The sequence below is a fragment of the Pongo abelii genome, chromosome 11 (genome assembly GCF_028885655.2).
Source record: "Pongo abelii isolate AG06213 chromosome 11, NHGRI_mPonAbe1-v2.0_pri, whole genome shotgun sequence".
In the NCBI taxonomy this organism is placed as follows: domain Eukaryota; kingdom Metazoa; phylum Chordata; class Mammalia; order Primates; family Hominidae; genus Pongo; species Pongo abelii.
The window spans coordinates 31,410,884-31,438,720 of NC_071996.2; the positions used below are offsets into that span (position 1 = coordinate 31,410,884).

Here is a 27,837-nt window from a genome sequence, read left to right on the forward strand (position 1 = left end):
TGGGTGTGCGTGCGTGTGCGTGCGAGTGGATTGTTAATGTCTTTGAAGCATGAATTAACACCTTATGGTTATTATGCCAGCCCGGAATATTCAATATAAGCTCAGCTTCTACTTATTGATCCAGCAGGAATCAAATCTGAGTTCATCTACAGCGGATTCAGAGGGGACAAGGCCTTCCGCGGTGGTGAGTGATAGCATCTCCCAAAGTTAAAAATCCCAAATGCATGAGTGCTTCTGTGACTGGTTAATAGGGTGGTAGTCATTAGTCCATCAAGGTGTCTTATTTAAGTGGAATGTGTGGGTGATCTTAGCTTTATGACCCTGAAATAAGAACCAGATGCCAGGTATAGTTTCAGAATAGTCACCCCCTAGTGTTATGGCCCAGAGTGAGGAGGGTAGTACTCCCGAGCCGGATGATGATTTATCGGAGGTTGGTAGATTAAGAGACCAAAATTTAGTAGGAGATATCCATGTTGACGAGGGATTTCTTGACTGAAACGTGTTATGTTCGATGAACGAATGTATGCGCTATGCAATAGTAAGCATTCCTAATACGGGTCAATGTTCGTGTGGATTAGGTTTTATTGTACACTTGATAATAGTAGATGTGCGATAGTTAGTTAAGGAATTGTTAATTTGTGCTTACATGCATGTGGACTGGATTTGTAGTATATTCTTATATATGAATGTACTATGTACGAATAAGCAATTATAATACTATATATTATTAATGGGGATTAGCAGTAATGAATGAAGTACATAAAAGCACTAATGTATTAGTGCTAGTTGATTAATACTGACATGGTAGTCAAAGTGTGTGCTGAGAAAAAAATCAGGGAATAGTTTAATTAGAATTTCAGCCGTGGGTGTTGACGGTGAAGCGGGAATGCTTTTCCCTTGAGTTATCCTGGGGAGGGGATTCTCCATTTCTGGTTTACAAGACCACAGTATTGAATTATAATACAAGGGCATTTTCATTTAAGTAGTTTATTTTCAATTAGGGTAGTGAGTGGTATAAGAGTGTGGATGATAGAGAAGTACCTAATAGATGCCGTCTGTCCGAAGGCAATAAAAGGATATTCAACTGGCTGTCCTCCAATTCATGTGAGTGTAAGGTCAGCCACTAAGGTTCAGTACGGGCATTGAATTAATGGCTGGAATATTATGCTTTGTTGTTTAGACGTGTGAAGTACGGGAATAACTGCTAGAATGAGAATGGAGAATACAAGGGCCAGTACGCCTCTTAGTTTGTTAGCGATGGATTTTAAGATTGCATATGCAAACAAAAAGTATCACTTTGGCTTAATGTGGGGTGGGGTATTGAGGGAGTTGGCTAAAGTGTAATTATCTGGGTCGCTCAGGAGGTCAGGCGAAAATACTACTAGAGTTATTAGAAGGAGGAGGAGAAAAATTAAACCTAGAATATCTGGATTCTGTTTTTAATTTTCTGGTCAGTCTGAAGCCCATTAGCTTGGTGTGGTGCCTGAGACATCTCCCATGATTGCCTCTCATATCCTAAGTGAGTGTGTGTATCTTTGCTGCAGCTGTTAAGTTATACATCTAGTAAATACTTCAAGCTTCCATTTTAGTGACAGGAATATTAATGGATCAAAATCATTGACAAATTCTCCCACTGCCTTTTTTTCTGATTTGTTTAGTCTATAGCTTTGAGCGTTTTGAAGTTCCGAGGGCCAATCAGGGCATGGCTTAGGCCAGGGAAGCACAGCCAGGTATACCATGAAGTTGGCCTCGAATGTCAAAAAGCAGAAGAAAATACTCTGAGCCTATGTGTGGTTCAACATGGTACGTCAGAATAGCAAAGTTCTAGGAGTTTGAAGCCAAACACCAGATAAACTTCATTGAAGTGTACTATGAGGACTATGGATTCCTCTGAAACCTAGCAGAGAATTTGGGGATTAGGGGTGTATTGAAGTTACTATTTTAATCAGAGACATGAGATCCTTGGAAGCACAACTTACTGTCACTACTGTGTACTCTTTAGTTCTGATTTTATTGCTGAGACTCAACATGTAAATCTTTTCCAACTTAACCTGATCCTACAATTATTGCTTGAGGCTACTTTTTACGGAAAGTAACTGTGGTGATATTACACTATCTTCAAGTTTTAGGTCACAAAGTGATTGCCCACTTGGTTCCAGAGGTCAGATAAAACTAAACACTGAAATTACATTTAGAATATTATTTTAACTTCATTTGATTATAAGAGGGAAACTTTCTCTTGGAATCAGGAAATAAAGCTATAGAAAAAAAAACTTTTATTTTTGTTTATTTTCAAGTAAAATAATAAGGGCAGTAGTGTTTCCTTATGACAGTGGCACTGTGATTTGGTTTCATACAAACTCATTTCATGCTGGGTTTCTGACAGTTTGACAGATTCTGTATCTTGCTTGAAAACCTGAGCCTGTAGAGAGCCTTTTGATGGCATAGATACACCTTTCTCTGGGGAACATCATTCCTTTCAAGGCAGTTCCTGCTGGTGACCTACCATCGGTGTTTCTGCATTATATATGATTCTGTAGGGTGACTGAGATAAACCAGGGGGGACACAGAAGAATTATACTGAGGGATCCAGAAGGCAGTAGGACCCTGGCATTCTGGAACCATGAGCAGACCTGGTGACACTAAAAAAAAAAAAAAAAAAAAAAAAGAAGAGTAAGTCCTCATGCAGGCAGATAATAGTAGAAGGCATTGTCATTCTGATTCAACCAGCAATGTCATACATACCAAGCAGAGCTTGCCTCAGTGACTATTAGGCTGATATGTACACATTTTCTAGAATAATATACACAATTATTATTTGTGTGTATTTCTAGAATAATATACAAATAATATAATAATATGAAAGATTATTTTAAAATGTGTTCCCATATAGAAATAAAAAGAAAAAGAGACAGAACTCCTGGAGATGATTCCTAGTGTCAGTCCTGATCACATATTACTGAAATAAACTATTTGCCTATTTCCAAAATAAAATGCTAATTTCATTTAAATAGGAAATTTGTTTCATCACTCTCTGGATAATAACTCTGGCATACAGTAGGCAACCACAATACTGTTAGTTCACTGCTTAAGAAACAGAATATAGCACATTAAATGTTTAAAGATAAATGATAAATTATTATTTGATAAATTATATGGAGATAAATAGTTCACTATAAAAAATTGGGTAGGATATTTTCCTTATATGAAAACAGATTTTAGCTAAATAAAACATCATAGTATTATAATGTAATCAAGAAAAAGTCCAATTTGATTTTGCAATTCAGAAAGACTTCAAGGATTTCCTATGCATCACAATACTGATAGAAACCTAATTGAAAAAAAAATACATTTGCATATAAATAAAAATGTAAATATTTTTGAAATTCTCATAATCCATAAGTAATAAATAATAAAGTAGAAAAATCATTATATATGGAAGATTAGTATATATGGAAGATCAAAGATTAATAGCCTCCATGATCAAAGATTAATAGCCCCAATTTAGAAATAACCTTTGTAAATTAATAAGTAGAGAAAATATCCTAATAGAAAAATGGATAAAAGACATAATTTTCAAAAGAAGAAGAAATACAAATGGTAAATACCTATGTAAAAAAAAGTTTAACCACTGTAGTAATCAAGTAAATCCAATTTAAGTTAAAATTATTGTAGCCGAGAATGATGGTTTCCGGCTTCATCCATGTCCCTACAAAGGACATGAACTAATCCTTTTTTATGGCTTCATAGTATTCCATGGTGTATATGTGCCACATTTTCTTAATCCAGTCTATCATTGTTGGACATTGGGGTTGGTTCCAAGTCTTTGCTATCTCAGCAAACTATCGCAAGGACAAAAAACCGAACACCGCATGTTCTCACTCATAGGTGGGAATTGAACAATGAGAAAACATGGACACAGGAAGGGGAACATCACACACTGGAGCCTGTTGTGGGGTTGGGGGAGGGGGGAGGGATAGCATTACGAGAAATGACGAGTTAATGGGTGCACACCAACATGGCACATGTATACATATGTAACAAACCTGCACGTTGTGCACATGTACCCTAAAACTTAAAGTATAATAATAAAAAAAATTAAAAAATATTGTAGCCTATTAAATTAGAAGAAAAGATAGATGAAACACCAGATATCCAATAGTAGTAGGGGCACTATGACGTAGGTTCTCTAATCTGTCACTGGTTAAAATGCACCGTTTTGGAAGGCATTGCTCTGTTATATCAATTAGAAATTAAATTATCTATAGCAAAAGCTGAAGGAGTCGTAATTTAAACTATTCTGGTGTTTTGTGCTCTCACATAATAGGAAAACTGGAGATGGAAAATCCAGGGATAGTACCCATCTCCATAAAATCATCAGACATATCCTCTCTCTTCTCTCCCTCTTACATGCACTCCCTCCACGTGCATGCACATCCAGCCATTGCTAGATTGCTATTCATTTTCCTGATATAGTTGCTAGAACTTCAGTTCTGTGATGACATTCCAGTCTCCACATTCCAGTGCTACAGGTACAATAGAAGGATGTCAACAAAGTCAGACTTTCATTAAATAACTTTCCCCGAAGTCCGTCTTGAATTAGATCTCGCTGGATGGAACTCTGTCACGTAACATTCTGCAGGCAAGGGCATGTGAATGGCCACAAATCTTTTATAAGAGAGAATAAATTTGGGTAGACAATCAGCAGGCTCTGTCACAGCCTCAAAAATTCATACCAAACCCATCAATATCTCAATATCACTAGTGAGAATTAATCTTAGCTACTAGACATATGTAAAAAAATTATTTTACAAATACACTTATCAAAACAGTAGTTATGATAGTAAAAAAATTGTAACTATTCAATAAGAGAGGAACTATTAATTTAATCAAGTTATGCTCACATTATTAATATACTAATATAAGGTTTACAAATACTTCAGTAAAGAAACCTAACAGTTAAACTATATATAATATTGTTGGGAAACAAAACACTTAAATCTCTACCTTTAGAAATTTATACATATGTACAGTTTAACTAACTCATAAAAAATATTAGTGCTCATGACTGATTTGTGAGATTGTAGCCATTTTTATTTACTTTTGCTTATTTATATTTTCCAAATGTTAAAAAATTGCATGTTTTTAACATCAAAAAAACTTAAGAATATATTTCTAATAAAACATAGTCAATATTTATAGCAGTTACTGTCAAATGGGAATTCTCCAACAATGGTGAGAATATAAGTTGGCCATTTTTTATGGAGGTATATTTGAGAAAATTTATCTATACTTTTATTTCATCTCATTTACCTTAGTGACAAACCATTAATATTCTGTTCCTTAGTTACACAGCATCCTCTAGTGACAGGATCAGTTCTGCCCTCTCAGACAAATGGCCCAATAATTTTCTAACATCAAACATTTTATATGTGATTTGCTTTTCTATTGTAAATAATTATATTTAACACTGTATGATGTAGTTGTTCTTGAATAATTTGTGACAGAGGAAATACAATTTTTTGAAAAATCCACGAATTAAAAAATTTTAAACTCAAATTGCACTTTATTGCTTGCAAAATTAAAATATATTTAAAAATGGTAAACTATGTGGCAAAGTAGTTAGGAGGGAAATCATATTGAATGCACAATTGAACTTCAAAAGAATAATAGCTGAAAGGGAGTAATGATTAGGATAAATTTTTATGTTATTTAAATACTGAGAAATGAACATCAAATTATGTATGGAGTATACTTTCTAAAACTTTTATAAATTACTTATAGAAATATTTTCTTGGGTCTTTTTGCAAAGATATAAATATGAAAACATTAGGATTTAGAGAGCATGTCTTGTTCAGCAAGAAGAGTATGTCTTGGTCTGTAAGAAAATATGAGACTCAGTAGTGTTATTAACAAGGATAGTACATGGTTTTAAACTTTCTCAAGTTGTTTCTGTGAGAAATTTATTCAAAAGACAATTATTGATATTTTATAGAAAAAAAATTAGCTGATGATAAAAGAAAATGGATCAAGCCTGTTTGCTTAAAAGAGTCATGGGCATATTGCCTGCCAGTCTTTTCTCTCACTTGGGAGAAACTCAACCTGAATCAAATATTTGCTGTTAATACTAATTGCCTCCCATATTTCATATCCTACCTGTTGTAAATCTTAATTTTAAAATAAGGGGGTTTAAGAGTCAATACCCCATAAATATACTGATACATATTAATTATTCATCCAAGAGATAATGCTTCATAGGCCTGTGGAAATTCTGACTCCTCTTACTAACAGCCCAGGTGCCCAGGGATCTGTAGTGCACAGTTGCAAACCATGTTCGGCCTCTCCTCCCTCTTTCATGCATTCAGATATCACCCTTAGGTATAATAAACTCAGGGCCTTCTGTAATTCCATAAATTTAGTAATCTAACAAATAGATTTGAGTTCACCTGTTAACAGAAGCATCAACCTGAAGCTTCTGGATTCTAGGTGAACATGATTGGAGACTGAGCACAGGTCTCCTCCCAAGAAGCTGTCGCAACCCATCCTCTCTCTCCATAGCATTCTCATAGTAAGAGCTTCTCCAAACTGCAAACATCACTACACACAAAAAGAATTGCTCTCAGTGGCTTTTTAACAGAGAAGTTTGACTCATTTCCTTAGTAAAAGTGTTGTAAGAATAAAAAGAAATAAGATATTTTAAACTTTCATTAAGTTTTTTTAGTAATATTGATATTATATGAAAACTATTTTTATGTTGTCTTATAAGTCAAAGAAGTAATCATGTTAATTGTATTAAGATTCAATATTTTTTAATGTAATGGAAAATTAAAAAATAAGTGAAATCATTGCAGTATTAAAATTGAATTTTATTATTGTGAATTGGTGATTAAGAATCTCGATTTTTTTTTCATGTTATCCACTAGGAGTTTTATAGTTTTACATTTTACATTTAGGCGTGTGACCCATTTTAAGTTAATTTTTTTGAAGAGTGTAAAGTTCTGTCTAAATTCATTTGTTTTGTTTTTCTTTCTTTCTTTTTTTTTTTTTAACATGTGGATGTCTAGTTGTTTTAGTCCCGTTTGTTGAAAAGACTATTTGACTCTTTGGTATTTTGCTTTTGCTCCTTTGTCAAAGATCATTTCCCTATACGTAGGTGAATTTATTTCTGTTCTCTATTATGTTACATTGATTCATTAGTCTATTATTTTACCAAAAAGACACTTTCTTGATTACCGTAGGTTTATAGTAAGTCTTGAAGTAGAGTCAGTTCTCTGACTTTACTCCTTCAATGTTGTGTTAGCTATTCTGTCTCTTGCCTCTCCCTATACATTTTAGAATCAGTTTGTTAATGTCCACAAAATATCTTTCTTGGGTTTCTATTGAGATTGCATTGACTCTATATAACAATTTTGGAAGAACTAACATCTTGAAAACATTAATCCATATTCTGCATGAACATGAAGCATCTCTACATTTATTCAGCTTTTCTTTGGATTCTTTCATCAGATTTTGTAGTGGTTTAAAAAACGAATCCTGTACATATTTTGTTTGAGTTAAGCTAAGTATTTCATTTTGAGGTCAGCATGAAGCAGCTTATCAACTTGGTGTTACACTGCACAAATTACAAGATTTCAAGAACAAAAAATTAGTCAATTGAAAAGTCAATCAATGGAAATCCATGAGTCCAAAATTGAGAGAGAGAGTGGAAGGAAGGAAGGAAGGAAGGAAGGAAGGGAGGGAGGGAGCAAGGGAGGGAAGCTAGCTAAAAATTGCCATTTGAAGCAGCAATGAAACTAACCTACTCCTCTGAAAATTGGTAACTAACAGGAAAAGATAAAACATACATTTTAATTTTAAATTAGAAATTGCAATTTGCATAACCAACTAAACCCTGTTGACGATGAAAAGTTCTGTTTTGGATAAGAATAACAGCTAATAAATAATAGATCAAACAAATCACCATTCCACAATCCCCTCTAATGAAAATATTAACTCAGACAAGGATTATAAATTGATGTCAAAACTATTAGTCATATAGCTAATGAAAGAACAGGAAATTGTATGGTGATATCAAAGTTATATCACGTTTTAGCTTCTAGTTGCAAAGAGGGAACTGTGAATATACAGTTGAGGGGTCAGGCTATCATGATCCTAATCAAGCAATGAGTCATCATTATTAATGACAAGACAAACCGTATGGTATGTGTTGTCTGACAAGATGGAATATAAAGTGTACATTACCACCTAGGATGTGTTTTTCCAAACTTGCTTAACTTAAACATTTTAGCCATTATATCTAATTTTCATATTACAGGATCCACAAATGACAAACAACTTAAATGACACCGTAAGAAAGGAACCCCACAAATGTAGAAAAGTTGGCTTTTAGTAGGACCTTAAGCCAGATCTTCTCAAAAAATAAGAGTCATTAAAAGTGACTTGCTAGGTAAACGCAGCTGAGGAAAAGTAAAAATCAAATGAAATATGTGCCTCTTGAATGGATTATCTTAAAACCAAACTGGTTGCAAAGATATATTGGAGACATTTGAGGAAATTTGCTCATACAACTTACTGTAATATAAGATAAAAATGTATTCTTTTGGAAGATAGAGATTATTAACTGAAGAAAGTATATTATGAAATTGTATGTATAATTTCATTTTGGTAAAAAAATGGACATTCATATATAAGTAGAACAAATGTCTGTGAGGATATATCAAAAGGTAAGACAATCCTCTCTCAGATTGGATATGTGTTTTTAAATGTAATTTAAGTTTTTGTGATCTGTGGTCTCAAAATTTCTGCAAAACAGAAGTTGCTTTTGTAAAATGATATTATTTATTAAAAATAAAAATATCACCCCTATATGATACATTAGCCTATTAAGAAACCATTCGTATGATCTAAAGTGGTGACTGGTGTCAGGCAAAGCAGATATTGTGACAAGCTGGATGATGATTATTTTGAGGGAATAGAAAGGGGGCCATTTGTGCATGTATAAAATCAGTTCACAGCAAAACAAAGCAATACAACAAAAACAACTCAATATAACTATGGCTGACACCAACAGTAGTTTTCTTGATGAATCCCTAAAGCAGAAAGAGTTCTTGGAACAATTTTGCTGAGGATGCCATCAAGTGCTAGAGGTTTGTCTGTGCACTTTTATCATGAATTTGAAGACTGAGCTACAACGCAAGTAAATCCTGACACCCTTTTGATGGTGACAGATCATGAAATATTCAGGATGGAGACATCTCACCATCCCCCTCAATCTCATTAACACTTTAGGTTGGTTTTTATGACCTTCTGCATCTGGACAGCTTTCTGTTAATGGGAAGGAAACATCTGAACTTTCAAAAACTTAACTGTATGAAGTCAGCACAACCATTTGCCTATGGAAAGTAAACGTCAATACTGATGCCGATATTTTCAAAACTAATATATGAACCTCTCATAAATAATAAATTGGTACCTTAGAGTTCAAATTAATTGGTACCTTAGAGTTCTATCTTTGAAAAGGGAAACATTTAGTCAGGATTCCACTTTTTTACTCTTTGTATATGCTAAACTTTTCTTTTGAAGAAAATGCTCTCAAGAACATTTTTATGGTTCAGTTATGATACCTGAAAATGGCAGTGTCTTCCCAAATAAAGTGCTTGCTCCCAAGTTTATGAGACATCTGCAATAATGGAAAAGGGTTTATTTTTATTTGGAAAAGATTTTACAACAAAGAATCCTAATTAAGGATGATGAAATTATAAATATCTATATATAATCTATTCTCACATACTTATATACATTTATACATTATTTTAAAAGTCACTATGAGTTTCAATTTTAATCTTAAATTTTTTAAAGTTTTCATTATGTATAGTCTTTTATATTTCTAGGATATTTTCAAAGACAGACAAATAATGTATAATAATGTTCATCATAGAATTTTGATTATAAATTTAAGTCAGGCACTTCATTAAGCATCTTTATAATATTAAAAGTCATAAGTTAATCAGGTATCCACTGATTAGGGAGTAGTTAAATACATGTTGAGAGCTTGAAATGTAATCACTAGGGAAAATAAGTTGATATACAGAAGTGTTTCTCAATAAGACGTAGTGATTTTTGCCCCCACAGAGGGCCTTGGTGATGTCCAGATGCATTATTGTTGCCACAGCTGGGGGAATGGAGGTCCTGCTACCACTGTCTAGTGTGTGGAGCTGAGGGATGCTGCTATACATCCTATAATGCACAGGACAGCTCCTAGCAGCAAAGAGTCATCCTAGCTAAAGTGCCTAGACTGCCAAGGCTGAATAAACATGCTCTCTCTATATATATATGTTGACAGAGAAAATATGCACCTTATATATTTAAATGAAAATAAAAAAACAATACATTTAAAAGATTTTTATTAGAAATTATATAACCACTGAAAACCTATAATTTTTGTAATGATAAATCAAGACGTTCTAGACACTATGCTATTTTACATGAATGATTCTATTAGACCTTCATAACAACCCTATGAAGTAGGTTTAGCAATTAACTTTGCATAAGGAAGCCAAGACATAGCAAGTGTAAAAAACTGGCCAGGCCAGGCGCGGTGGCTCACGCCTGTAATCCCGGCACTTTGGGAGGCTGAGGCTGGCAGATCACCTGAAGTCAGGAGTTCGAGACCAGCCTGGCCAACAGGGTGAAGCCCTGTCTCTATTAAAAATACAAAAATTAGCCAGGTGTGGTGGTGTGCACCTGTAATCCCAGCTACTCGGGAGGCTGAGGCAGGAGCATCACTTGAACTTGGGAGTCAGAGGTTGCAGTAAGCTGAGATCGCACCACTGCACTCCAGCCTTGGCTACAAGAGAGAAACTCCATCTTAAACAAAAACAAATAAAAACAAAAACAAAAACAAAAAACTGGCCGAAGGACACTAAGCAATAAACTGGACTTAGCTCTAGACAGGGTGAGGAATTTACACCAAAGGGTAAAATGTGCTATCTTTGAAGGAAAGATTAGAGGAAGAATTCACTTCTTATACATTTGTATTTTATTATTATTGTATCATATATACATGCTTTTAAAAATAAGGTGATGCTATATAGCATCTAATGAAAAAAGACAACCTGTTTTTTCACTAGGTCCTATCTCTATGCCCCATTCCCTAGAAGCAACAATTTTTGACTCATTGAGCTCTTTTTTAAAAAAAAATTATTTCCATTTTCCCAAATAAGCTCATAGCTTTATCTGTGGACTTCCTAGCATAGTATTCAGTGGAGCCCCATGTACTTTTCCTCAAATCATAAATACCCATCTCTTGTTTTTCCACTCAAGCTATATGATAACTTTCAGCAAACTAAGATTACTGTCTTCACCATATAACTATGTCAATTAATATTACAGCTGGAATGCACTTTGATTAACTGTATGGTTTTTCACCAGTTAATAATTACATAATTTCATTTTTTTCTTTCCTTTTTAACTATCACTAGTTTATCCCCAAACTCTCAAGTAAAATGTTCATCATAAGACCACTAAGCACATCAGGTAAATTACCTCTGTCATTTTTAAAATCTGAAATCTCCCCTCCTAGGTGTCTTTTTTTCTCCTCTTCTAATGGGAACTGAATGTTCTGTGTAAGATGCAGACCATTTATTCCAGGATGCCCTCCCCGTTGTCCCCGGGAGTGCCTTCCCCTTTCTCCTTTGCCAGCACCCACCCCTGTCTCCTTGACAGTCATGGCTTCCTCTTCTTCAGTTTACTCCTTCATTCCATTGAGCAGCATTTTCCTCTGTTTGTTTGTTTTGGTCACTGTTCTTGTTAAAGAATTCTTCACATATCTGACAAACATCATCAGTTTTAATGTTAGAGTGACTTCAAACTCTAAGAATGGGCAGGGCTCATCATACTGCGCCACAGAGTGGCATGAACTAGTGCAATATGGTGGTTTAATTGGGGAAACTCCAAATAACATGGAATATAAGTGTGTTATCTATCCTTCCACCTCCAGCATAATTTTGCAACTTCTTTTCCAGAAGCTGAGGGAGGAAATTAGAGTACACGGTTGGGTGTAGGTTTGTGCACAATCTCCCTGTCTTCAATGTAGCACCTCATTCATCCCCCTCAATTCTTCCTGGTGTCCCATAGTCCAGGGCTCTTGAGCCTTTCTGCCTCAGCTTGCTTTTTGGCTCCCAGGAAAGGAGATTGTTTTTATATAAACAAAATACATTGTCCAGATAGTAAACTTCTAGCCTTTTCTGCCAGTAAGAAAAGAATAGTTGCCTCACATAGAGGGATGTGGTCATTAAGTGTGGGGATGTATATGTATGTTCCTTAACATTTTTTTAGGAAAGCCTAAAATCTTGTACATTTTAAAATCATTTCCTACATCTCTGCCTTCAAACAGTGTTTTCAATTCCTGAGACTTTCTGATGGTCTGTGACACAATTTTGCCTCTTTGCTCCCCCTTCCTTCTTTCTGCCTTTGATAACAATTAACTCCGCTTTACAAGCCAGGATGGTTTTAGGTTTAAATTAACAATTAAAATCATAAAACACAATACAGTTCACCTAGTACCAAGTTTACTTAGTTTTTAAAAAAGAGTGTAGCACAGGGAGAAGACCAAACTTAGCAGCAAGCAGCTAGCAGATGCCTCATGATTCCCAGAGGCAGACTCCAAATGTCCCAGTCATTTCCCATTGGATCTAAGTCTTCATGTGAGAGGAGGCTGAGGAGAGCCATAAACTGGTGTTTTTAGTTATGCCTCATTTTTGTGCAGCGCTCCCAGGGGTATTTGACTAATTCTCATTCCCTGATGAAACTGCATCTCATCAATTGCCCATTACTCTTCAATTACAGCTTGTTTATCAATTTCATGTTATTCATCAATAATAGCTTACTTAATAAATAATCTCTACAACCATGCAAGGGAGTTTGATTTGGTACAAGCTAACTTCTGCAGGACCTTCATTTATCTTGGAGAAAGAATACAAGACTTTCCTTACATTGGTCTTTCAAGGAGGATTTATTTGAGGGTCAAATTCTCAGGCATCCCTAAAGCTAAAGGAAAGACAACAGATTAGCTGTTAATGCTGCCATAGGTACTTAACTAAGTGGAAAAGTGGAAGGTAAGTTCACTGTCACTTATGCATCCAATTTGCATCTTCCAAATCTTTTTTGACATTTTTCCTCTGCCATCCTTCCTCTCCCCAGTTCTCTCTCCTTGTTGATTTGATTCCTCTGCCATCCTTTTTTTTTTTTTTTTTTGGTATGAGTGAGGATGCAGAGAAGAAACATATGCATATGTAATCTGTAATATGTAAATATATAAATGCTATAAGAATGCTTTGGATACATACGTGTTTTAAATCATAGAGGAAAAGACTGAAAGAAATAATGTTTCTCAGATATGTAAATTAATTTTATACAAAATTTTTTGAAAAAAAGGTATATTGTTTTCACCAGCCACTAAAATGTGATTTGAAAGTGGTTTTATGGAAAAAGACATTTGCTTGATATGACAACCATTTCTCTAATTAAAATCACATAGGAAATAAATTCTGCATGTGCATTAGTTGTGGAAAATAAGGATATTCTACAATGGTCTTCTGAATCCTTAATGAAGTGGGCAATCACAAACTGAAATTAGTAGCAGCAGTTAATACTGAAATATATATTATTGGGTAAGTATATACAATGTGACGCAGACATTGTATATATAAGTAGTGTATTCATAAATACCATTAGAAGCATATCACATAAAATATCTGTTTAATGTTTGTGTATAAAACACCTTCTGACTTTTAATATCCAAATTTTATGCAGCTTACACACTTTATACAGGAAAAAAGTATATTTATGTTCCATATTATTAATATAACATTTTTAAGAGAATACAGAGGTTACACATATTTGAGTAATAATCCAAATAAAAGAAGTAAAAAGAACATCAGAACCAATCTATGGATTTTTGAATTGAATGTCAATGAAAAGAGATTGTGTTTGGATGTTAATGGTACTAAAGGAGGTATCACAGCATCATTTTTTTGTGTGAGATACTCTGCCATTTTATTTGTCCTGATCTCCTTTCCATGGTGCCTTTTCAAATTTAGACCTTGCTGACGCCCAATATTAAAATGAATCTCAATAATGTGTTAAAATTGCAAGACAGAGCAAAGCAAGCTCTTTTTAAAAAAAGCTATACACACATACAGAAGTATGTTTTGTGTGTTTTATTGTTATTTTAGAAATTGTTGAGAGTTTACAGGGTTAAATTCTAATGCATTATGTGTTTCTCCGCTTAAAATAATGGCAAATAGGCTCTTGGTTCACATTTTCATACAGAACGGATTACCCTAGGTAGGAAATGCCTGTGTTGTATTTCAGTGCATATTAGTAGCTAAATGTTAAATCAAACTGTAAAATAAAGTTGCATTAATTCATGCAGTATAATGCAGTCAAAACAGGAAACATGGTACAAAACAAGACATTTCCTTATATTTAAGTAAATTCCTTTGCATTTAGCAAATGCTTATCTTAGTGAAATCTTGCACAAAACATGTAGCAAGATAATGCTTAAGCTATTTTTTGTGTGTGGACTTAATCTTTTAGGTCATATTTGTTCATTTTTGTTCAATACATTTTTATTTTAAATGTTATTGCTTGATCTATATGTATGGTAAATATACATTGAAATCTCCTACTATACTTGTGAGATTTTTAATTACACCTTGAAATACTGTTATGTTATATAGTTTAGGATTATATAGATCATATCAGTATGAGATTTTCATTTATTATTTATTTCTCTCTCTCTCTCTAAATTTTGGACTCATGGATTTTCATTGGTTGATTTTTCAATTGACTAATTTTTTTATTCTTGAAATTTTGTAATTTGTATAGTGTAGTACGAGGTTGATAAGCTGCTTCATGCTGACCTCCAAATGAAATTCTTAGCTTAACTTAATCAAAATATGTACAGGATTTTTTTTTTAAAACACTACAAAATCTGATGAAAGAAACCAAAGAAAAACTGAATAAATGTAGAGATACTTCATGTTCATATAGAACATGGATTAATGTTTTCAAGATGTCAGTTCTTCCAAAATTGTTATATAGAGTCAATGCAATCTCAATAGAAACCCAAGCAAGATATTTTGTGGATATTAACAAACTGATTCTAAAATGTATAGGGAGAGGCAAGAGACTCAGAATAGCTAACACAACATTGAAGGAGAAGATAAAGTCGGAGTACTGACTCTACTTCAAGACTTACTATAAAACTACAGTAATCAAGACAGTGTCTTATTGGTGAAAAATAGACTAATAATATGAAAATCTCTGTGGAATGAATAGTTTGCAAATATTTTCTTTCACTCTGTAGGTTGTCAGTTTTCACTCTCTTGATTATTTCTTTTGTGGTTCAAAGCTTTTTAGTTTAATTAAGTTGCATTTGTTTATTTTTTGTTTATGTTGCCTGTGCTTTTGAGGTCTTAGTCATGAATTTCTTGCCTAGACCAATGTCCAGAAGAGTTTTCCCTGAGATTACTTCTGGTAATTTTATAATTTCAGGTCTTACATTTAAGTCTTTAATCCATCTTGAGTTGATTTTTGTATATGATGATATAGTGGTCCAGTTTCATTCTTTTGCATATGGGAATCCAATTTTCCTGGAACCATTTATTGAATAGGGTGTACCTTCCCCACTATATGTTTTTGTTAACTTTGTTAAAGATTAGTTGGCTGTGGATACATGACTTTATTTCTGGGTTCTCTGTTTTGTTCCATTAATTTATATAACGGCTTTTATACCATACCTGTAAAAGCAGTAACAGTAACACAATATTGTTTGGGTTAGTACAGCTTTGTAATATAATTTGAAGTCAGGTAATATGATGACTCCAGCTTAGAAATTTTTGCTTAGGACTGCTTTGGCTATTCAGGGTTTATTTTGGTTCCATGAATTTTAGAATTGTTTTCCCTGATTCTGTGAAAAATGACATTGGTATTTTGATAAGGACTGCATTGACTCTACAGATTGCTTGGAGCAGTATGGTCATTTTATTGTTATTAATTATTCTTGTCCATGAGCATGGGATATTTTTCCATTTGCTTGTGTAGAAAAAATTGTAGAAAACAAATCAGGGTTTTATAGTTTTCCTTGTAGAGATTTTGTACCTCTTTGGTTAAATATATTCATAGGCATATTTTTTGTAATTATGATAAATGCAGTTGCCTTCTTGATTTGATTCTCAGCTTGATCGATGTTGGCATAGAGAAACATGACTGACTTTTATATGTTAATTTTTGATCCTAAAACTTTACTGAATTCTTTTATTAAGTCTAAGTGATTTTGGTGGAATCTTTTGGTTTTTTTTATATAAAGCCATTTCATCAATAAACAGGAATAATTTGACTTCATCTTGCCTAATATGGATATCTTTATTTCTCTTGCCTGATTGCTCTGACTAGGACTTCCAGTTATTATGTTGAATAGAAGTGGTGAAATTGGGCATCCTTGTCTTGTACCATTTCCTAGAGGGAATGCTTTGAATGTTTACTCATTCAGTGTGATGCTGTCTGTGGGTTTATCATATATGGTTTTTATTATCTTGAGATATGTTCCATCTATGCCTAGTTTGTTGAGGATTTTTATCATGATGGGATGCTAAATTTTATCAAATGTTTTTATACGTCTATAGGGATGATTACATGCCTTTTGTCCTTAATTCTGTTTGTGTGATATATCATATTTATAAAGTTGAACTATGTTTGCATCTGTGATATAAAATCCACTTTTTCATGGTATGTTATCTTTTCAATGTGCTGTAGTAGTCAGTTTGCTACAATTTTGTTAAGGATTTGTGCATCTATGTTCATCAGGGATGTAGTCTGTAGTTTTCTTTTCTGTTGTGTCCTTGTCTGATTTTGGTGTCAGGGTGATACTGGCTTCATAGAATAAGTTAGAGTGGGCTCCTTCCTCCTCAATTTTTTGGAACAGTTTTAGGAGGATTGGTATTCACTCTTCTTTGTGTGTATGATAGAATTCTGACATAAGTCCATCTGCTTCTGGGCTTTCTGTTGTTGTTGGCAGATAATTTTACTACTGATTCAATCTCACTACTCATTATTGGTCTGTTAGGATTTCCATTTTTTTGTGGTTCAATCTTAGGGTGTTGTGTGTTTTGAGGAATTTATCCATTTCCACTAGGTTTTCTAGTTTTTTTGCACAGAGGTGTTAGTAGTAGTCTCTGATTATTTTTTGTATTTCTGTGATATCAGTTGTAATGTTTCCTATTTCATGTCTGATTTTGTTTATTTAAATCTTTTTTTTCTTTTTCTGGTTAGTCTAGCTAGCAGTTTAAAAATTTTGTTAATCTTTCCCAAAAAAACCAACTTTTCATTTCATTGATTTTATGTTTTGTGTCTGTTTCATTTAGTTCTGCTCTGATCTTTGTGATTTCTCTTTTCTTCTAACATGGGTTTTGTTTATTCTTTTTCTAGTTTGTTAAGGTGTGACATTAAGCTGTTAATCTGAGATCTTTTTTACTTTTTTCATGTGTGCTTTTAATGCTGTAAACTGTTATCTTAGCACTGCTTTTTATGTATCCCACAACTTTTGGTAAGTTGTGTTTTCATTTTCATTTGTTTCAAAAGATTTTTTCTAATTTTGATCTTAATTTCTTCATTGGCTGATTGCTCAGGATCATGTTATTTAATTTCCATGTACTAGTATAATTTCCAACATTTCTCAATATAGATTTCTAGTTTTATTCCAGTGTGGTATGAGAAGATAATACAATTTTCGTTTTTTAAAATTTATTGAGGCTTTATTTGTGGCCTACATTTGTTTTGAAGAATATTCCATGTGCTCATGAGAAAAATGCATATTCTGCAGCTGCTGGGTGAATGTTCTGTAAATGTCTGTTGGTCAAAAGCCCAGTTGAAGTTCAGTGTTTCTTTGTTGATTTTCTGGAAATATATTAACAGTCACTGGTTCAGATATTTTTTTTCTCCTCCATTTCTCCTATCTTCTTTTCAAAATCCTACAAATGTTCACATTGTATCACATTTGCATAATAGTTATTTATTGTTGTATATATTAGAGGTTATATCTTCTTTTACATTTTAATTTCTAATTATTTATTTTATAATCACCTGATCTTATTTCTATTTTTAAAAAATAATTTATTATTTTACATTATTTTTATATTATTTTATATTATTTTTAATGGATGCCTTCATTTAACTCTTTGAACATCCTCAACATATTGTTTTCAATAATATCAGCTATTCTGGTATTTAATTTCATGTGCTGTAGGTTTCTTGTCCAATTGTTCACTTTGATTTGCAGGTTTTCTTTCAATGGGTCTGTCTCTCTCTCTCTCTCTCTCTTTCTCTCTCTCTCTTTCTCCCCACCCCCTTTTCCTCCTTCCCTTTTTAAAATTTTTCTGTTTCTTCTATCCAAGTCTATTACAATTCTAAAGCATAGTTGTATAAAAGTATTCCAGTTATTGCCACGTGAGGATATGGGGCTTGAGCAAACCCTGACCGAAAGTCATTGGCAGCTTGACTTAGAATCTGGTAGTGATACTCTGTGTTTATCCCCAAACTACATAGCCCCATAGTTTTCTATAAAATCATACTCCAAGCAGCAGCAGCTTATTAGTGAGGATTTTGTATTCATGTGTCTTTGTTTGATTTTTCCCCTTTTATGAGTGGCTGACGCTCACTCAGCCCTATAAACAGTGAATTTGGCTCTAGACCAAGTTCTAGGGGAATGCACATGTTCTACTTATTACCTTGCAGGAGCCAGAGTCTTCATATCAATCATCTGCTTCTGGACCTAGACATCTCAGTTTCAGTCTCTCCCCACCATTTTACACTTATGTTTTACTTCTTGACTGGAGAAAATATGGATTCTATAGTTGAGCTTGGCTAAGTGATTTTAGGTTTCTTTCTCATTTGTTATCTTTTATTGCAGTCTTCCAAAGTGGAGTTTACAGGTGTCATGCTCACCTGAGCTACTATATCTTAATTGTATGTTAAAATATTAAATAATTCAATTAAATCATTATTTATATTACTTTTAAAGATCTAACGACATTTTTTCAATGTTTAGATCTACAATTTTAACTGTATTAGATTCTGATATACGCTGCCTTTGCCAGTGCTAAAGCACATACTCTCCTTTAAAATATATTATTTATTTATTTATTAAATATAGACTTTTGAATTAGCTGTTACAATTATTCTACTAAAATTGAAGTGAGGATTATTTTCATAATAATATTGCGTTTTGAATCATGACTTTATATTTCTTCCTTCATTGATGTTGGAATTAATAAGCATTTCATATAATTTCTATCTCCATCTTTCTATCTATCTACCTGCCTACCTACCTATCTATCCACCCATCCATCATCTATTGAAAGAGCATATTATGACTCAATATTGATAACTTAGTGCTCATACTGTGGATTAAGCCATGTATATTAGGCAAGTTATTTATCTTCTCTTTTCTTTGGGAATCTTAATTTCTTAAATAAGAATCATAATAGTAGAATGGCTATGAGATAACACCATGAAAGTATTTAGAACATTTCCTGAAGGAAAATAGGCATTAAATAAAATGTAAATACTATTATTGTTTTGTTAAAATGTAAAATACTATTGTTAGTTTGTCTATGATGCTAAAATAATTTTGATAGTTTTGTTTTTAAAATACCAGCAAATTAATTTTTGCATTATTTGCATAAACCAATAATCCTTAAGTATTAACTTTAAAATATTGAAATTAAGCAATTGTTTATTTTTTAATCATGTTACACGATATTAAAGACAACTTTTTAATCAACACTTTGGACTTGTTCTCATTCTATGTGAGTTTGCTAACAGAGTCTAATACACCACGGAACTGATTTTCTGGAGCTTGAGTTCAGAAACTAGAGAACTAGACTTTCGGTTTTGGGGCTGTGTAATTGGGGCTTCCCTTGGAGTATGGTGTAAGAACAGGGAAAGGACCTGGTTTCTGGTACATCTTGTGGCTAGACTGATTTTTGCTACACTGATAGCTGTTGGATATTGCCCCTCCCTAATCCTCACACCCTACTCACAACCCAGCATGCCACTTCATAAAACCTCAAGAGCACTACTTCCCCTACAGCATTGGTCATGAGGAATACTTTTTGCTATGCTACTGTACAGGCTGCGGTACTTATATAATGAATCTGCAGGCATCAATATTCTTTACTGAAGTCCAGCCACATCCCAGGAGTTTAAGTGGAAAAGAGAAGCATAATCTATCACTCCTTAGTCTTCTAAGGTTTAGGAAATCATTCTCTCTCAGAGTCAACTAGAGTTAAGTTCCTTGATGGGAAAATCCAGTGGGTTCCAAACTTACCTTCACTTTAGAATCAGTTTTACAATTTACTGATGCCCAGGTACCACACAAGGCCAATTAAATGAGTTTAATTTATTTTAAAGTAAACTTAGTAAGCTCCTATGTGACTCTAATGTGCAGCCAGGATTGATAACCACATTTTCTAAATAAAAGCTTCGTTCATCAGTTCTCAAATGTTAGCAGGTGTCAGAAACACCTGTAGGGCTTGATAATACATATAGATTATTAAGCCTCACCCTCAGAGTTTCTCATTAAGTAGGACCAGGGTGGGCTCGAGAATGTGTGTTTCCACAAATTCTCAGGTGATACTGATGCAACTGGTGTTGGGACAGGCCCTGAGTTAGATTTTGTTCAGTAAAGGCTCTGAAACATGGGAGAGCTGTTAACAAAAGCTGAAGTTGAGGGCAGAGAGAGACAGTAGACAGGAGAGGATGAGAAGAGCTTAGGTGAAAAGTCACATTCTGAAGACCCACGGTTCATTACCATCCTGCAGATTCGTTTGGTTTTTAGCTCACATGGCATTTTTAAACAGAACAAACCCATTGCCAACACTTAAAAAATAAGGAGATTTTGTGGCCAAATCGTGATTATTGACTTCCTTTTAAAAATCAGATTTCCACTGGAAGAAAGGGTATCAGTGATGGAAGATGAAATAAATGAAATGAAGTGAGAAGGGAAGTTTAGAGAAAAAAGAATAAAAAGAAATGAACAAAGCCTCCAAGAAATATGGGACTATGTGAAAAGACCAAATCTGCGTCTGATTGGTGTACCTGAAAGTGACGGGGAGAATGGAACCAAGTTGGAAAACACTCTGCAGGATATTATCCAGGAGAACTTCCCCAATCTAGCAAGGCAGGCCAACATTCAGATTCAGGAAATACAGAGAACACCACAAAGATACTCCTCGAGAAGAGCAACTCCAAGACACATAATTGTCAGATTCACCAAAGTTGAAATGAAGGAAAAAATGTTAAGGGCAGCCAGAGAGAAAGGTCGAGTTACCCACAAAGGGAAGCCCATCAGACTAACAGCTGATCTCTCAGCAGAAACTCTACAAGCCAGAAGAGAGTGGGGGCCAGTATTCAACATTCTTAAAGAAAAGAATTTTCAACCCAGAATTTCATATCCAGCCAAATTAAGCTTCATAAGTGAAGGAGAAATAAAATACTTTACAGACAAGCAAATGCTGAGAGATTTTGTCACCACCAGGACTGCCCTAAAAGAGCTCCTGAAGGAAGCACTAAACATGGAAAGGAACAACCAGTACCAGCCGCTGCAAAATCATGCCAAAATGTAAAGACCATCGAGACCAGGAAGAGACTGCATCAACTAACAAGCAAAATAACCAGCTAACATCATAATGACAGGATCAAATTCACACATAACAATATTAACTGTAAATGTAAATGGACTCAATCCTCCAATAAAAAGACACAGACTGGCAAACTGGATGAAGAGTCAAGACCCATCAGTGTGCTGTATTCAGGAAACCCATCTCACGTGCAGAGACACACATAGGCTCAAAATAAAAGGATGGAGGAAGATCTACCAAGCAAATGGAAAACAAAAAAAGGTAGGGGTTGCAATCCTAGTCTCTAATAAAACAGACTTTAAACCAACAAAGATCAAAAGAGACAAAGAAGGCCATTACATAATGGTAAAGGGATTAATTCAACAAGAAGAGCTAACTATCCTAAATATATATGCACCCAATACAGGAGTACCCAGATTCATAAAGCAAGTCCTGAGTGACCTACAAAGAGACTTAGACTCCCACACAATAATAATGGGAAACTTTAACACCCCACTGTCAACATTAGACAGATCAACGAGACAGAAAGTTAACAAGGATACCCAGGAATTGAACTCAGCTCTGCACCAAGCGGACCTAATAGACATCTACAGAACTCTCCACCCCAAATCAACAGAATATACATTTTTTTTCAGCACCACACCACACCTGTTCCAAAATTGACCACATAGTTGGAAGTAAAGCTCTCCTCAGCAAATGTAAAAGAACAGAAATTATAACAAACTGTCTCTAAGACCACAGTGCAATGAAACTAGAACTCAGGATTAAGAAACTCCCTCAAAACCACTCAACTACATGGAAACTGAACAACCTGCTCCTGAATGACTATTGGGTACATAACAAAATGAAGGCAGAAATAAAGATGTTCTTTGAAACCAACGAGAACAAAGACACAACGTACCAGAATCTCTGGGACACATTCAAAGCAGTGTGTAGAGGGAAATTTAGAGCACTAAATGCCCACAAGAGAAAGCAGGAAAGATGCAAAATTGACACCCTAACATCACAATTAAAAGAACTAGAAAAGCAAGAGCAAACACATTCAAAAGCTAGCAGAAGGTGAGAAATAACTAAAATCAGAGCAGAACTGAAGGAAATAGAGACACAAAGAACCCTTCAAAAATTAATGAATCCAGGAGCTGGTTTTTTGAAAGGATCAACAAAATTGATAGACCGCTAGCAAGACTAATAAAGAAAAAAAGGGAGAAGAATCAAATAGACGCAATAAAAAATGATAAAGGGGATATCACCACCAATCCCACAGAAATACAAACTACCATCAGAGAATACTACAAACACCTCTACACAAATAAACTAGAAAATCTAGAAGAAATGGATAAATTCCTCGGCACATACACTCTCCCAAGACTAAACCAGGAAGAAGTTGAATCTCTGAATAGACCAATAACAGGCTCTGAAATTGTGGCAATAATCAATAGCTTACCAACCAAAAAGAGTCCAGGACCAGATGGATTCATAGCCGAATTCTACCAGAGGTACAAGGAGGAACTGGTACCATTCCTTCTGAAACTATTCCAATCAATAGAAAAAGAGGGAACCCTCCCTAACTCATTTTATGAGGCCAGCATCATCCTGATACCAAAGCCGGGCAGAGACACAACCATAAAAGAGAATTTTAGACCAATATCCTTGATGAACATTGATGCAAAAATCCTCAATAAATTACTGGCAAACCGAATCCAGCAGCACATCAAAAAGCTTATCCACCATGATCAAGTGGGCTTCATCCCTGGGATGCAAGTCTGGTTCAATATACGCAAATCAATAAATGTAATCCAGTATATAAACAGAACCAAAGACAAAAACCACATGATTTTCTCAATAGATGCAGAAAAGGCCTTTGACAAAATTCAGCAATGCTTCATGCTAAAAACTCTCAATAAATTAGGTATTGATGGGACATATCTCAAAATAATAAGAGCTATTTATGACAAACCCACAGCCAATATCATACTGAATGGGCAAAAACTGGAAGCATTCCCGTTGAAAACTTGCACAAGACCAGGATGCCCTCTCTCACCAGTCCTATTCAACATAGTGTTGGAAGTTCTGGCCAGGGCAATTAGGCAGGAAAAGGAAATGAAGGGTATTCAATTAGGAAAAGAGGAAATCAAATTGTCCCTGTTTGCAGACGACATGATTGTATATCTAGAAAACCCCATTGTCTCAGCCCAAAATCTCCTTAAGCTGATAAGCAACTTCAGCAAAGTCTCAGGATACAAAATCAATGTACAAAAATCACAAGCATTCTTATACACCAATAACAGACAAACAGAGAGCCAAATCATGAGTGAACTCCCATTCACAATTGCTTCAAAGAGAATAAAATACTTAGGAATCCAACTTACAAGGGACGTGAAGGACCTCTTCAAGAAGTATAAACCACTGCTCAATGAAATAAAAGAGGATACAATGAAATGGAAGAACATTCCATGCTCATGGGTAGGAAGAAACAATGTCGTGAAAATGGCCATACTGCCCAAGGTAATTTATAGATTCAATGCCATCCCCATCAAGCTACCAATGACTTTCTTCACAGAATTGGAAAAAACTACTTTAAAGTTCATATGGAACCAAAAAAGAGCCCGCATCTCCAAGTCAATCCTAAGCCAAAAGAACAAAGCTGGAGGCATCACGCTACCTGACTTCAAACTATACTACAAGGCTACAGTAACCAAAACAGCATGGTACTGGTACCAAAACAGAGATATAGATCAATGGAACAGAAGAGAGCACTCAGAAATAACACTGCATATCTACAACTATCTGATCTTTGCCAAACCTGAGAAAAACAAGCAATTGGGAAAGGATTCCCTATTTAATAAATGGTGCTGGGAAAACTGGCTAGCCATATGTAGAAAGCTGAAACTGGATCCCTTCGTTACACCTTATACAAAAATTAATTCAAGATGGATTAAAGACTTAAACGTTAGACCTAAAACCATAAAAACCCTAGAAGAAAACCTAGGCATTATCATTCAGGACATAGGCATGGGCAAGGACTTCATGTCTAAAACACCAAAAGCAATGGCAACAAAAGCCAAAATTGAGAAATGGGATCTAATTAAACTAAAGAGCTTCTGCACAGCAAAAGAAACTACCATCAGAGTCAACAGGCAACCTACAAAATGGGAGAAAATTTTCACAACCTACTGATCAGACAAAGGGCTAATATCCAGAATCTACAATGAACTCACACAAATTTACAAGAAAAAAACAAACAACCCCATCAAAAAGTGGGTGAAGGATATGAACAGACACTTCTCAAAAGAAGACATTTATGCAGCCAAAAGACACATGAAAAAATGCCCATCATCACTGGCCATCAGAGAAATGCAAATCAAAACCACAATGAGATACCATCTCACACCAGTTAGAATGGCAATCATTAAAAAGTCAGGAAACAAGAGGTGCTGGAGAGGATGTGGACAAATAGGAACACTTTTACACTGTTGGTGGGACTGTAAACTAGTTCAACCATTGTGGAATTCAGTGTGGCGATTCCTCAGGGATCTAGAACTAGAAATACCATTTGACCCAGCCATCCCGTTACTGGGTATATACCCAAAGGACTATAAATCATGCTGCTATAAAGACACATGCACACATATGTTTATTGCGGCACTATTCACAATAGCAAAGACTTGGAACCAAGCCAAATGTCCAACAATGATAGACTGGATTAAGAAAATGTGGCACATATACACCATGGAACACTATGCAGCCATAAAAAATGATGAGCTCATGTCCTTTGTAGGGACATGGATGAAATTGGAAATCATCATTCTCAGTAAACTATTGCAAGGACAAAAAACCAAACACCGCATGTTCTCACTCATAGATGGGAATTGAACAATGAGAACACATGGATTCAGGAAGGGGAACATCACACTCTGGGGACTGTTGTGGGGTGGGGGGAGGGAGGAAGGATAGCATTAGGAGATATACCTAATGCTAAATGGTGAGTTAATGAGTGCAGCACAGCAGCATGGCACATGTATACATATGTAACTAACCTGCACATTGTGCACATGTACCCTAAAACTTGAAGTATAATAATAATAATTATAATAAAAAAACATTTCTTCATGCACCAGTATATGGTAGAAAAATAAATAAATAAATAAAAATCAGATTTCCCAACTTGGGGCATGTATTCCTATGGAAGAGCTGTGAGCCTAAGCTAAGCAGCAAATGCTCATTCACCCCAGGCATGCAGTCTCTTAATTTGAAAGTGTCTCTACTGTCATGCTTCACTTTTCTGTGCCCTTCACCTGACTTCTGCAGGCATTTGAGTTTGAGAACCTTGATTTATATCTTATATTCCAGATTTTTAGCTATATTTCCAAAATGTGTTACAAAGGAAAGTACCTCTCATTCTTTGCTTAATGGGTATAGAGCGGAAAATCATAATACATTTTTAAAAGTTATCAAGTCAAAGTAGAAAATTCTAAAATACACTGTGAAAAATAAAATAGCCTCTCCAATTTTTAGAGCTGTCAGGGTATTTGGAGATCATGAATTTCAACCAAATAATTTTGCAGATAAAGGTACCAGATTCCAGTTTAATATACTAAATTCTAGAGATGATAAATGACACATCTAATGTCTTGCATCTGGTCCAATATTCATTTTACTATACTCCATTGTAGAGTCAGAAACTCAAATTCTTTAAGCTCCAGGCAGCGAAAGCAGAAGGTTAAAGCTAACCACCTAAGTATCAAGACCAGTGACAAGCACATGTCCAGTCTGGAAGAGGACATGCAGTGTCCATCAACTGGGGCTAAAGGGAAATGGGGGCCTAGAGTTAGGGCAGTGCCGCTAATTTGTTTAAGAAGCTATAAATCTGTCTGTCTTTGTTTTCTAATCACCTGCAAGCCAAACAAAATGAAACAAAACAACCAAAATACTGAAATTGTCTGCAAAAAAGGTGATCATTTGAATATGTAAATTTGATCATGTCACTTAACCCATTCAGATAAGTCAGTGGATTCCTGCTGTTCTAAAGACCAGTATCTTTAACAACACTATGAGATCCTAGTGTTTCCACCCAGTTTGAATCTCCCTTTGCCTTCAACTCTCATTTCCAAGCACAGGAAACTTCCCTTAAACAAATATTACGTCGCTCATCATGGCTCAAGCTCTTTAGATTGGTGGTGTCACCATTACATGTCCTTCAGAACTTCTTATTTTTTTTTTAATGTCTCTCACAATACTTTGTATATTTAAAGATGCTATTGTTTTTATATCCTTCTCTACCTCCAGATCATAGTCTCCATGGGATTCCTGTTCCTGCAAATGTGCCTGGCAAATAATACATGTTCCTAATATAAGCAAGATAAAAGTCACAAAGAGTAAGCAAAGCTGTTTAAGCTTATTACTTTTGGGAGCGGAGTTAAAATGCACTGAGCTAACAATTCTGATAGTTCTGGGACCTGGCATTTGCATGACACTTCCTGGATGTATGAACTTATATACGTTTCTTAAATTCTATAAGGGTTAGTATACTAAATATGAAATAAGTATAACACTTTTCTTATAGGATTGTTTTGCAAATTATCTTTGGAAGCTATCATACAGAGCAATGATTAGCATTACTCTTTTTGTGACTTAAATAGATGAATATTTGACTCTTCCAGGATTTAAAACATTTATTATAAATTTCAAGTAATTTCTTATAATTGGATCTGTCCAAAACCAGAATGCTAGGTCTCAAGAGATAATGTTTTCTCAGTGTTATAACATAATCTAGTTGACCACTTATGAAAGAGCTTTGGCTGTCAGCTACAAAAGTTAGCCTAGGGCTACTTCTGAGATGCTACATTTTTGTAACCCAGTGAATTAAATTCATTAAACAAAAATGGTTCTCACCATTTTTTTATAGTCACAGCGCCCAGTTGATTGACTTTCTTTTGCTATTTTAACTGATTATGTTGTGTCCTTTTAAACCCTGCAGCTTTACTTCAATACTCTAACATTCTGCAAGCTGACTTCTATTGAAACATATAAGAAGAAAGTGGTCTACAATTTACACTCTACATTTCAATATTGGTGTCAGGGAATTACTGGCTTTAACCTTAACTCTATTGTTTCATGATCAAACATGATTCTTCAA

General features: G+C 34.7%; 1 long non-coding RNA gene across 1 annotated transcript; it reads left to right on the forward strand.

Moving 5' to 3' along the window:
• LOC129057965 (uncharacterized) lies at window positions 1-27,837 on the forward strand. The gene is made up of 3 exons (XR_008522739.1): window positions 1-184; window positions 26,988-27,076; window positions 27,679-27,837. It is a non-coding gene; the product is annotated as an uncharacterized LOC129057965 (long non-coding RNA).